The sequence below is a fragment of the Pezoporus occidentalis genome, unplaced genomic scaffold (assembly GCF_034315485.1).
Source record: "Pezoporus occidentalis ecotype Australia unplaced genomic scaffold, CSIRO_AGI_Poc_V1 ctg2, whole genome shotgun sequence".
In the NCBI taxonomy this organism is placed as follows: Eukaryota; Metazoa; Chordata; class Aves; order Psittaciformes; family Psittacidae; genus Pezoporus; species Pezoporus occidentalis.
The window spans coordinates 10,450,263-10,460,044 of record NW_026913855.1 but is presented as its reverse complement, the minus strand read 5'-3'; the positions used below and the strand labels follow the sequence as shown (position 1 = coordinate 10,460,044).

Sequence of the window (9,782 nt, the reverse complement as noted above, 5' to 3'; positions counted from 1 at the left end):
AGCAGGAGTAGGTAACACTTACTGATGACTCCTCCTTTCTGCCAGAGGGGAAAATGTGTTTACTACAGGCTGGGAAGGCAGCTGAACCCCTCCAGGAGGTGTTGTCACTCAGCACTGCTCACCAAACTTGGCTCTCCTGCCTCTCCTGAGCCATTCCTGCGGTTACCTACGCAGGCTTCCTCACTGTGTGCTTGCTTTGATGCTAAAGAGACAGTGATAATTGCAGCATTGTGAAATACTTGGAAGATTGGCTTGGCTGAAGGACATAAATCCAGGAGGGGAAATGCTGGGAGGATGAATAATTTCACAGACTAAAGGCTTCCCATGTTGACGTGATAGCAATAAAACTTCCTAACTCCAAACATTGCAACCTCAAATGAAAGGACAACCTGGCGGTCTTTAATGAGTGGTACATTGAAACCTTGTTTTCCTTTGCTTTGCGGTTGGTGGAGAAGACAGTGACAGGCACTAACCCTCTTCCACATGAGTCAAAACAAGAGCTTGCATGGCAGCTAATCCTGTGAGATCATGGAAGGGTGCAGGAGCAGCTCTGGGTTATTATTTCATCAAGCTGGCAGATGCCTAGAAGATCACACGATACAATTATCTCAGCCTCCAGGTAAGAAGCAGACACTTCGACTCCCTGCTGTTGACTGCATAGCAGTAATACTCACTGGAGACAGACTGATTTCTTCTTCTGTTTCCCCTAAAAACTGTGGTGTGAGTGCTGCATCCTGATGAACCTTCCAGACTCATCACTTGACACTGAGTTACTGGTGTCAATTGAAAACAGCAGGCAGAGAAGAATATTTAGAGAACAAAATATACTTTTCTTAACTTGCCAGCTGTTTCCCAAAGAAGAGCAACGTGGTCATGGTTCTGGCCATGATTCATCTCCTGTTCACCTGTAAGCCTCAAGTAAGGGTTGGGATTTGTAACTTTTACAAATTTTGTAACTTACATGAATTCCAGATGAGAGACACAGCAAGCACCAAAAAATCACAGAGGAGGTTTGAAATTATCAGGTTAAAAATAATCCTGACTGCATCACATGGGTTTTCCACAGCCATTGGTGGTGATTTTGTTGACTTCTGGGCAATGTGTAGAGAAATTCAAACCCAAGTACATCTTAAAATTCTTTCTGTGGTGTTTTCCAAAGCCCTTATAAGATGAAGAAATTCAGCTTAGGTAATTCAGGGGTCTGTGTTACCAGTTTTTATTATAGTTGTCCCTTGTGACTTTTTCAATTACAGGATTGCTGCTGTTACTCCAACGTTATATTTACCAACAGTGTAAGATGCTCCTTAGACACTGCACTAAATAATATAATGGTAGCCAGCAAACACCTTTCCTCATAGGTTAGTAGTTTTGAACAAACAAATTAACTAAAGAAGTAAAAAATCAGCACATTGAAAGGTACAATCAAGGCAACAGTCCCAAACAGCACTTACTCTCCCTTACTGTAGTGCAAACAAGCAATTCACAGGTCTTCTGAGAAGATACAGGGTACAGATAATCATGTGCTTTGTGAGATAATTCATGTTATGGTAGGAAAATCATCGCATTATGCTGAAACTGGTGGTGGGAACTCCTAGTTCTGTGCTTTTGGTGGTGTGCCTGGTTAGAAAGCTGTGGGTAGCAGAAAGAGAGATTTCTATTAGATTCCATTCATGTTGAGAAAAAAATTGGATGCTATTTTTTGATTGGTATCTTTGACTATTAGTCCAAGTATTTATATAGACCAGACCATGATTTTTCCTTCCCTGTGGAAATACTGATTCGTCCATGTTGGAAAAGCAATGTTCATGCTCTTGCAAGCTATTTAGGAGCAGGAAACAGTTGTTGGTTTTCCTGTGAAGAGAGCGTAGGATTTTGGGCTTAAACCTGGAGCTGCAGGGAAATGGTCCTCAGAAGTTAAAGATGTTAAAAGAAGAGAAACAATAAAAATTTGGGCTTGCAATACCTCCCTTTTCTGCTGTGCACGTCATTCACTCTGGAGAGCAGAGCTCAAAACCAGTGTGGCTGTACAGTGCTGTGAATATGAAAGCCTCCACTGCCAGCCCTACCCAATGTGGTTTGCTTTGGATTGAGTCACTAAGGAAAATACAGTGGCTCCCTGACTGCCAGAGGAAGCGCCTGCCTCCCTGGACCATGCTGGCTCTGCAAAACAGAAAACCCATCAGGCTGGAGTGCAGGAGTCAAGGGTGAGAGTATTTCCATGAAATAAGTAAGAGTTTTGAAACCATGCAGAACAGGAGAGAAAGCAGAGAAGAACCCAAGGGAGAAAGAAATGGCAAAACTGAGGTTTCTGCGGAGTATAATTCTTTTGTTTCATCAAAAATCTGACTGTTGCATAATCTTCCTTACAGAAGTTCAAGCTACCTGAATGTTAACTGCATTGATTTGAATGTGCTTGTAAATGAATCATGAGGATGTCAACAGGCTGGTGTCTGACTCTCACAGGGGACTTCACAAGCCAGGAATGACCTCAGCAAGCCCAAAGCAAAGGATTTGATCAGAGGCTTATGTCAGAGGGCATATGCTAAAGTAAGCTGGTTGCAAGACTGTGCAATGCATGTTTCTTTTGGCTTTCTCTGTGGAACTTTCTGGAGAGACATGTTGCAGCCCTTGACCCAAGGGTGGTAATACTGAAATTATCTGAGTAAGCTGGCTGCAAGCCAGAGCAAGAGGGAAGGGAAAGAACCCTGCAGCAATGTAAAACCTTGTCCTGGTTACTTTTCTTCCTAGTAGCTGGTAGAATGCTTGTTTTGGATTTAGGATGAGAATTAGGATAACTCACTGGTGTTTTAGTTGTTGGTTAAGCAAGCGCTTACACTAGGTCAGGGGCTCTTCAGCTTCTTGTGCTGCCCTGGCAGTGAGAAGGCTGGGAGACACAAGAAGCTGGGAGGAGACACAGCCAGGAAAGTGACCCAAACAGGCCAAAGGGATATCCCATACTATATGATGTTATGCTCAGTATGCAACAGGAAGAGCTAGTACAAGAAAGACAAATGCTGGTGCAGATACTAATGTAGTTTCAGAGGTTCCAAACTAGGAACTCAAGTAAAATGTGGAAGGAATTCTTTCCTTTTCTGCCTTGGTGCAAAAAAGCTCCAGGGGAGCTATACAAGAAACATTTTTCTGAGGGAGGTTTGTTAAAGAGATTGCACTGCCTGGGGCCAGCTGAAAGTCTATTTTAGACCATGGAAGACCAAAGTGGAACTGAGCTCAGAGACAGAGGGAAGGCTGGTTGTGGGCTTTTCAGTTTGTCCTGAAAGGCAATACGTTTGGGTTGGAGATAGGAACATAGTGTCTGACTTTCTCAAAAGAGAGTGAGCAGAAAAGAAATAAGATACTTGCTGTGGGTGAAGAGGCACAGCACCAAAGAGGGTTTCAGAAGGGCAGTGGGACTATACTAATAGATGCTGCTTCCTTTTCCACAACATTCCTTTATTTTGCAGTCATAGAAGGAGAACTCTGTATTCTAGATGAGTGGAGTTGAAGCTTGAAATGAGCACAGTCATTTTTGTAGCATCTGTTGGGTTCTGTTTTGAGGGTTTCTACAACATGTAAATGTAAATTTGACATGGGCTTGGGAGAGCAGCAATCCTAGATATTAATGCCTGTGCCATATTCGGTAACATTTAGTCATTCTAATGAAGCATGCTGCCTTCGTCTTCTGTCCAAATCTGGGGAGCAGCATAGTGAATTTGTCGTAAGAGATGTTTGGAAATCAGTCTTTAACAGAGACTTAAGATTTCCAGATAATACACTACGGCAGGAACAAACTCTGTGAGGACTGCCAACATGAGCAAGACATCCACTGAGGTTACCAAGCCGAAGTTCAGCCTCGTGTGAATACTGTTGCAGCAGATGCAGGGGCATTTACTCAAAGGCTGTGATTTACCATGGCATATGCAAAGTCCTCATTGTGCTTTATTCAGTAAACTTGAAAATATCTCAAGGGAGGGAAGGAAATTCCAGTTTTCCCTTTGCAGCTCAAGGAAATTACCATAGCTTGCCCTAAAGAAACCTGGAGCAAAGGCTTGGCTGCACTGAAATCAGTGGCAAAACTCACATGATTTTGTGAGCTGGTGCTTCACATCTGTTGTTTTTCTCCATGGCAGTTAACCTCTCTGACCTTCTCTGTCACACCTCAAATGTTGCTCATGACTGCACTTCTGTTGCCTCCAAACTGGAAAGTGCTGTTCATGGCCCGGCCTTATTTTATACTTACTTTTTTTGCCTCCTGCTATTTTTGTTTCCCCTCGAGAGGAATTCAAGTTGCACATTATGCTTCTCTCCGGTTGCATATACGTATTCTCTAGATGTCAATAACCAGCTGTAGATGGTGGTTCTAGGTGGGATGTGAAACTCTAAGAAGATGGTCCACCTCCTCTTGGAGCTGCGGTCTGATCTGAGAGGAGCCTTGATACAACCCTGGAAGTATTTGCTCAAGTAGCACACCTCAGAAGAGCTTTCTGGCAGGTTTTGTCAAAAGTGATCTAGAACCATGTTTAGATCTAATCCTTGGTTCCCAGCTCTGTGGTGTCTGTGAGATTAGATGGACTGCAACAGTTTACCCTAAAAGTCTGTTAATCTAAACCTTACCTAAACCAAATGCATTATTTCAAAAAGGCTTGTCATTTTATATCAAATCACTGGTGCTGGCTCTTCCTTTGCACTCAACTGTCTCATCTTGTTATGCATGTGTAAGTACGTCTAAGAGGTCGCCTACTAAGAACTGACATAACTTGGTTTTGCATTTGAACTACAAGGTTACATGCTTTGTTGTTACCGTAGGCTGTATTCCATGGCGCTTGGGAGGATTCTTTTATTGCAGTACTTCTTGAAACTACAAACTTTCTGTGTGTCTAATCATCGTCCTTTTCAGAGTGCATGTCCCCCTTTGCTGTACAGCAGCCCCCTCTCTGCTTTCACCAGCAGGTAAGACTGTGTGTGTCTTACACTGATCTTTCCTCGCTTCCCTGCTCTGTCCTGCCAGGGCTTTCTCATGTGCCCAAATTGTCCAGTTCTCCCCTATGCCATTAGGCTTTTCAGGATGTCACCTTCTAAAGCATGCCACGAGGCAAACAGAGCTAAGTTAAGGGAGGGAGCAGTGGCAGACTGGAATATTAATGCCTACCATCGTGTGATCTGCACAACTGCAGATGTGGATGAGGCTGCCAGCAAGGTACTAGCCATTCTTTATTGCATTAGTTTGGAACCTTAAACCCATTCCAACTCCAATTAGGAGGTTTCTGCCCATAAATGTCTCCAGCTTTCCTTACACCATCAGGACTGCATTCAGCAGTGATGAAAGTTACAGAGTGCCCAAGAACATTGGCTTAAGCATGAGAAGATTGTCTCTGTGGGCCCTTCTGCAGTGGTAGCGCTGAGTCTCCATTATTTAAGGTACCCAGGGCCTTCGTGGAGAGCCTTTTGGTTTTAAAGCACTAAGAACTTAATGCATATGGATAATAGGTCTCAAAAGGACATGCTGAATGTATTAGAATAAATGCTTTGCTGTTAGTAAAGTTTTCAGAGAAGACCTTTCTCTGGACTTCCTCTTGTATCCTACAACTAAACTGTTCCATTTATGTTTGCAACGAAAGTGTGAGTGAATGTTCAGGTACCAAAATGCCTTTTCATTGGCTTCTGTTAACCTTCCATGTCTCGTGTTCTAGGATTCTTCTCTTTCCTACACTGCAAGCTCTGATATTCCCTTGAATTACCAAGCTCACCAAGGCTAGGTTTGCAGCTCATGGGGTTTGCAGTTCTGCAGCTTGCAGAACTCCCGAAATGCAGTAAGACAACAACCAGCAGTATAAAGAGATCTTTCTTATCTTTTTTCCTTGTTCTGATTTCCAGATGTATACACCAGTAAGCCCAGTGTACGTATTGTCCAGTATTTCCTAATCCAAAATAGCTTAAGCTTATAACTGCAAATGGTCTTTACATGGTGGTATAGTGGCAGTGTCCTCTACCATTAGACTCAGACTTCCATAAGAACTGGCCTGAAAATAAGCTATTTTTGGCTCAAGTGTCCAGAGCTGAAATCTAAGTCTGCCACTGTTGCAAGACCCCGAGCACCAACTGTATTTGGTAGAAGCAAGTTCAAGCTGAAACCGTAAAAGGTTGCTCTTAAAGACTCCAAACTTTCCACATTATTTTATTTTTACACTGTTTTAAGTTGCATGCTATGTGATGGCTGGCTAGAAATTATCTGAGTTGTGAGTATGACTTTGTCAAAAAGCATCAATTCATCTTTTCCCAGACAAGAAAGAAGTGGCATAGCAGCTATCAAAAAAACTCCCAAACCTGCCCTTGCAGGGTGTCCTTAAAAGAACCCTTTTCAAATGACTGGTTATGTATACATGCGAAGAATTTCCTTTTCCTCCCCTCCCCACAGAAGCATTCATTATATTTCATCATGCCCAAGCTGGTTCTCTGTTTGACTTCTGGTGTACCCATATACCTCTGTTGCGCCCAGTAATGAAGATTCAACTTGAGAATAGTTTTATTGATGTACATGCACTAAATCCCGTCATCCAAAGTGGGATGTTAGTGCAATTCCAGGGACACATGGTGTTTCCCAGGATTTGCATCCATGAAGTAAAGGCTGAGCCTGACTTTGAAGGTGTTCCAGGCTGTTTACTGGTGTCAGCAGCTATCAGTGAGGGTGAGGGTGGAGTTGCCTCCTTGCTGCTGAAGGCGGAAGTCAGCCACTCATCTCGGCTGAACACACACACTAACCCATGAAGTTTCAGCCCTTCAGTTAGTTTTATTGAAGAAAGAAGGAATGGGCAAAGTTGAATCACTCTTTCTTTAAGGAGCTGCTTACAGAGCAGAGTTGTGCTGTGCCTGGGAATGCTGTGTCTGACTCCAATGAACAGGAGCAGCTTCTGATAAGGTGTTCTGCCAAATGAGCTCTTAAAATGCTTGTGCTCTAATGGAGTGCCACCTGAAAATGGACTTCATTTTCTGCAAGCATGAATAAAATAATGAAAGTAAACCAATAGGGTAGTAACATGCTCTTAAATGTCCTAGATTTCTAATGGAGAAGATAAAAGAGTCAGTGTATATGTGTGTGTAGAGAGACCATAATTTCCTCTTTTGGGGGTTGTGGGTTGTTCCTTTTATTATTCCTGGTGGAGAGAAGAGAAGCTGGTATTGCTTTCTATTACTTTTTATGTTCCTTTCCATAAAATATTTTGGATATGAAATTGAGGAGAAAAATCTTTTGATGGATTTCAAAACAACCAACCAATTACAGAAACTTGTTTTTCTGCTCCTTTTTGTAACACATGTCAAAATGAAAACAAAGCAAATGGAGGTGGGAAGAGTTTCAATGAAAAATAATTTTTAAACATTTTTATTTGGGTGTACAAAGAGAGGGGAAGGCTACTTCTATGTGAGGAAAATACCACTTTTATCCTCCTTTTATCCCCCTATCAGTTTTGGAAGGGAGAGATCTTTGTAGTGTTTACCACACAGGAGGGAGTTACTGCCCAGACCTGAGCGCAACTGAGAAAATAATTTTGACCTGATACATAGAAGTAGTGTCTAGACAGAGAGCATTTGAAGTGCTTAAGGGGAATCTCAGAGTAGGAACCAGTTATGACAAACTGAGCTTTTGAAGTGACAAATAGGAGCAAACGTGTATAAACTTTAGATCAGATAAAGTAAATCTGAGATTTGCTGCTGACTAAAATGAAACTAGAATACAAGACCACCAAATTAGAGTGTTGTCTGTCTCTGCTCCTCTCTTATTCAGGAACCAGAGCAACTGCTTGTGGGGCCATGCTCTGCAACCAGAAAAGTGAAACCAGCTTTTGGGTTTGGTTGTGTTTTTTTCTACAAACACAAGGCTTTCTCCTTTAACCTGGTCCAGTCTGCAGTCTGTATTGGTCTCACAAGGATTTTCATAAGGATGACCTAGAGGTTGATGAATAGCAGTGGATGGGCAAGGAAGGACCATAATATACTCAAGTGGGCTCTGCTCTGCAGGTAGCTGAAGGAAGCTGTATTTGTGGGGTCCTGAATATGCCATTTTCTGGGGCATTTTGCCTTAGCAAAGCTAAATGCGTACGTCATGGTGGTGTGGGTTGAAAGAAACCACCAAAAGAAATGTTGCCTGCATCTGCAGGAATTGAACTGAAGAGTGATTTCTAACTATTCATGCTTCTGAAATGTTAGAAGTGGAAATCTGTTATCGGGATGAGAATTTGGATTATGGAAGAGAATTAACAAAGCCCTATAACCAAACTGGTTATTTGCACACCCACAAAATGTCCTGAGATTTAGAAGATCACATCTGAATTCTTGATCAGGTATTTGGGCTTGATCTCTGCTAACCCAGTGAAGAGCTTATGTCCCTGGCAGAAACTGAGGAAAGTTACGGAAATACTGGAGTTTCTTAGACTAGAGAAAATAATTTCATAAGTAATGCTAATTAGAAGAGAATTGTTAAAATTTTCAGAAGACATTTCTGTTGGTGGGGAGAACTGGAGGTGGATCTCTGATCCTAGTTCAGTATTCTATTCTGAATTAACCTTTTACAGCGTCTGTCCATGTTATACTGAACTACTTTGCAACTAGGAACACTTGTCACTGCTAAAATACATTGCCACATATGCTTTCCATGTATCTTCCATCATATTTGATCATTCCTTAAATGAAGGGGTTTACAAGTATATAGTGTGATTATAGTGGTACATGCATAATTGTTAACTATTATTTATCTACTTCAATTTTCTTCTGTCTGAATCAATAACATAACAACACTTATGAACACTTATGTGACTGTAACCACAATCAGTTACTGTGGAAGTGAGTCAGACATCATCTTTCACTCCAGCATTTATAACTAAGTTAAGAAGGACAAATAAACTGACTAGGCACAATACTTAGGGTAGAGAAAAGCTCTCCTATTCCCATAATCTGAAAATACCATTCCTGATTGTGTTTGCAGGAAGGAAGCAGTGGAAGTCCAAGGTGACACCAAGAGGGCTTTGCGGCACCAGAGCACTTGCAGCCTCGCTGCTTTCCTTTCCTTTTCTCATGTTTCCTAAACTGCAAAATACTGATGATCCTTTTGCTGTGTTTTAGCTCTCAGTTTTGCCTTCTGAACAATTTAGGTCCCAATTAGAAAGGTGTTCTCTTTAGGCAGGATTTAAAAAACACATGAGCAAAAATACAGTGATGTCAGAAAGGTGAGGAAAGAGCATGCATAAAGCAGGGATTTTGTGTATATTTAAACAGGCACACCAATCAAAACTTTCAGGGGAATGACTCCATCATGTGTCACAGGACAGGGAATGACCATAAATATGGCAGAAGAGACGATGATGTTACAGGCGTTAGCATTTTTGGTACGTTTAATTCTCTTTGGGTACAACAAGGACATTTGCAGTTTAATCCTTGATAAAAATGATGGTAAATTATGGTGCATGAGAATTACCCAAGGAGAACATCTTTGAGAATAAATCTGAAATTGAAATGTTTGTAATATCTTGCTGAGATTTACTCAAGGCACAATCAAACATAACGACAACGTTGCAAAAGAGTATGTGAATTATATGCCAAGTGCAATGTACTGTTTTAACAGGTGCTCTTGGGTTGTAGCTATAGTCCTGTACCAGAAGTGATGAGATACAAGAAGGAATGACCTGAGAGACTTCTAAACAGGCTTTTCCAAAACTGTATTACTTCTGGGCAGGTCTTGATAACAATCCATGGCAGATGACCTGATCCAACCAGAATAACAGGGTTATGGGCAT

General features: G+C 41.7%; 1 long non-coding RNA gene across 1 annotated transcript; it reads left to right on the top strand.

Moving 5' to 3' along the window:
- The first annotated feature begins 334 nt into the window (after positions 1-334).
- On the top strand, positions 335-8,654 carry LOC134163198 (uncharacterized). The gene is made up of 3 exons (XR_009964616.1): positions 335-619; positions 2,370-2,547; positions 7,778-8,654. It is a non-coding gene; the product is annotated as an uncharacterized LOC134163198 (long non-coding RNA).
- Positions 8,655-9,782: the final 1,128 nt, after the last annotated feature.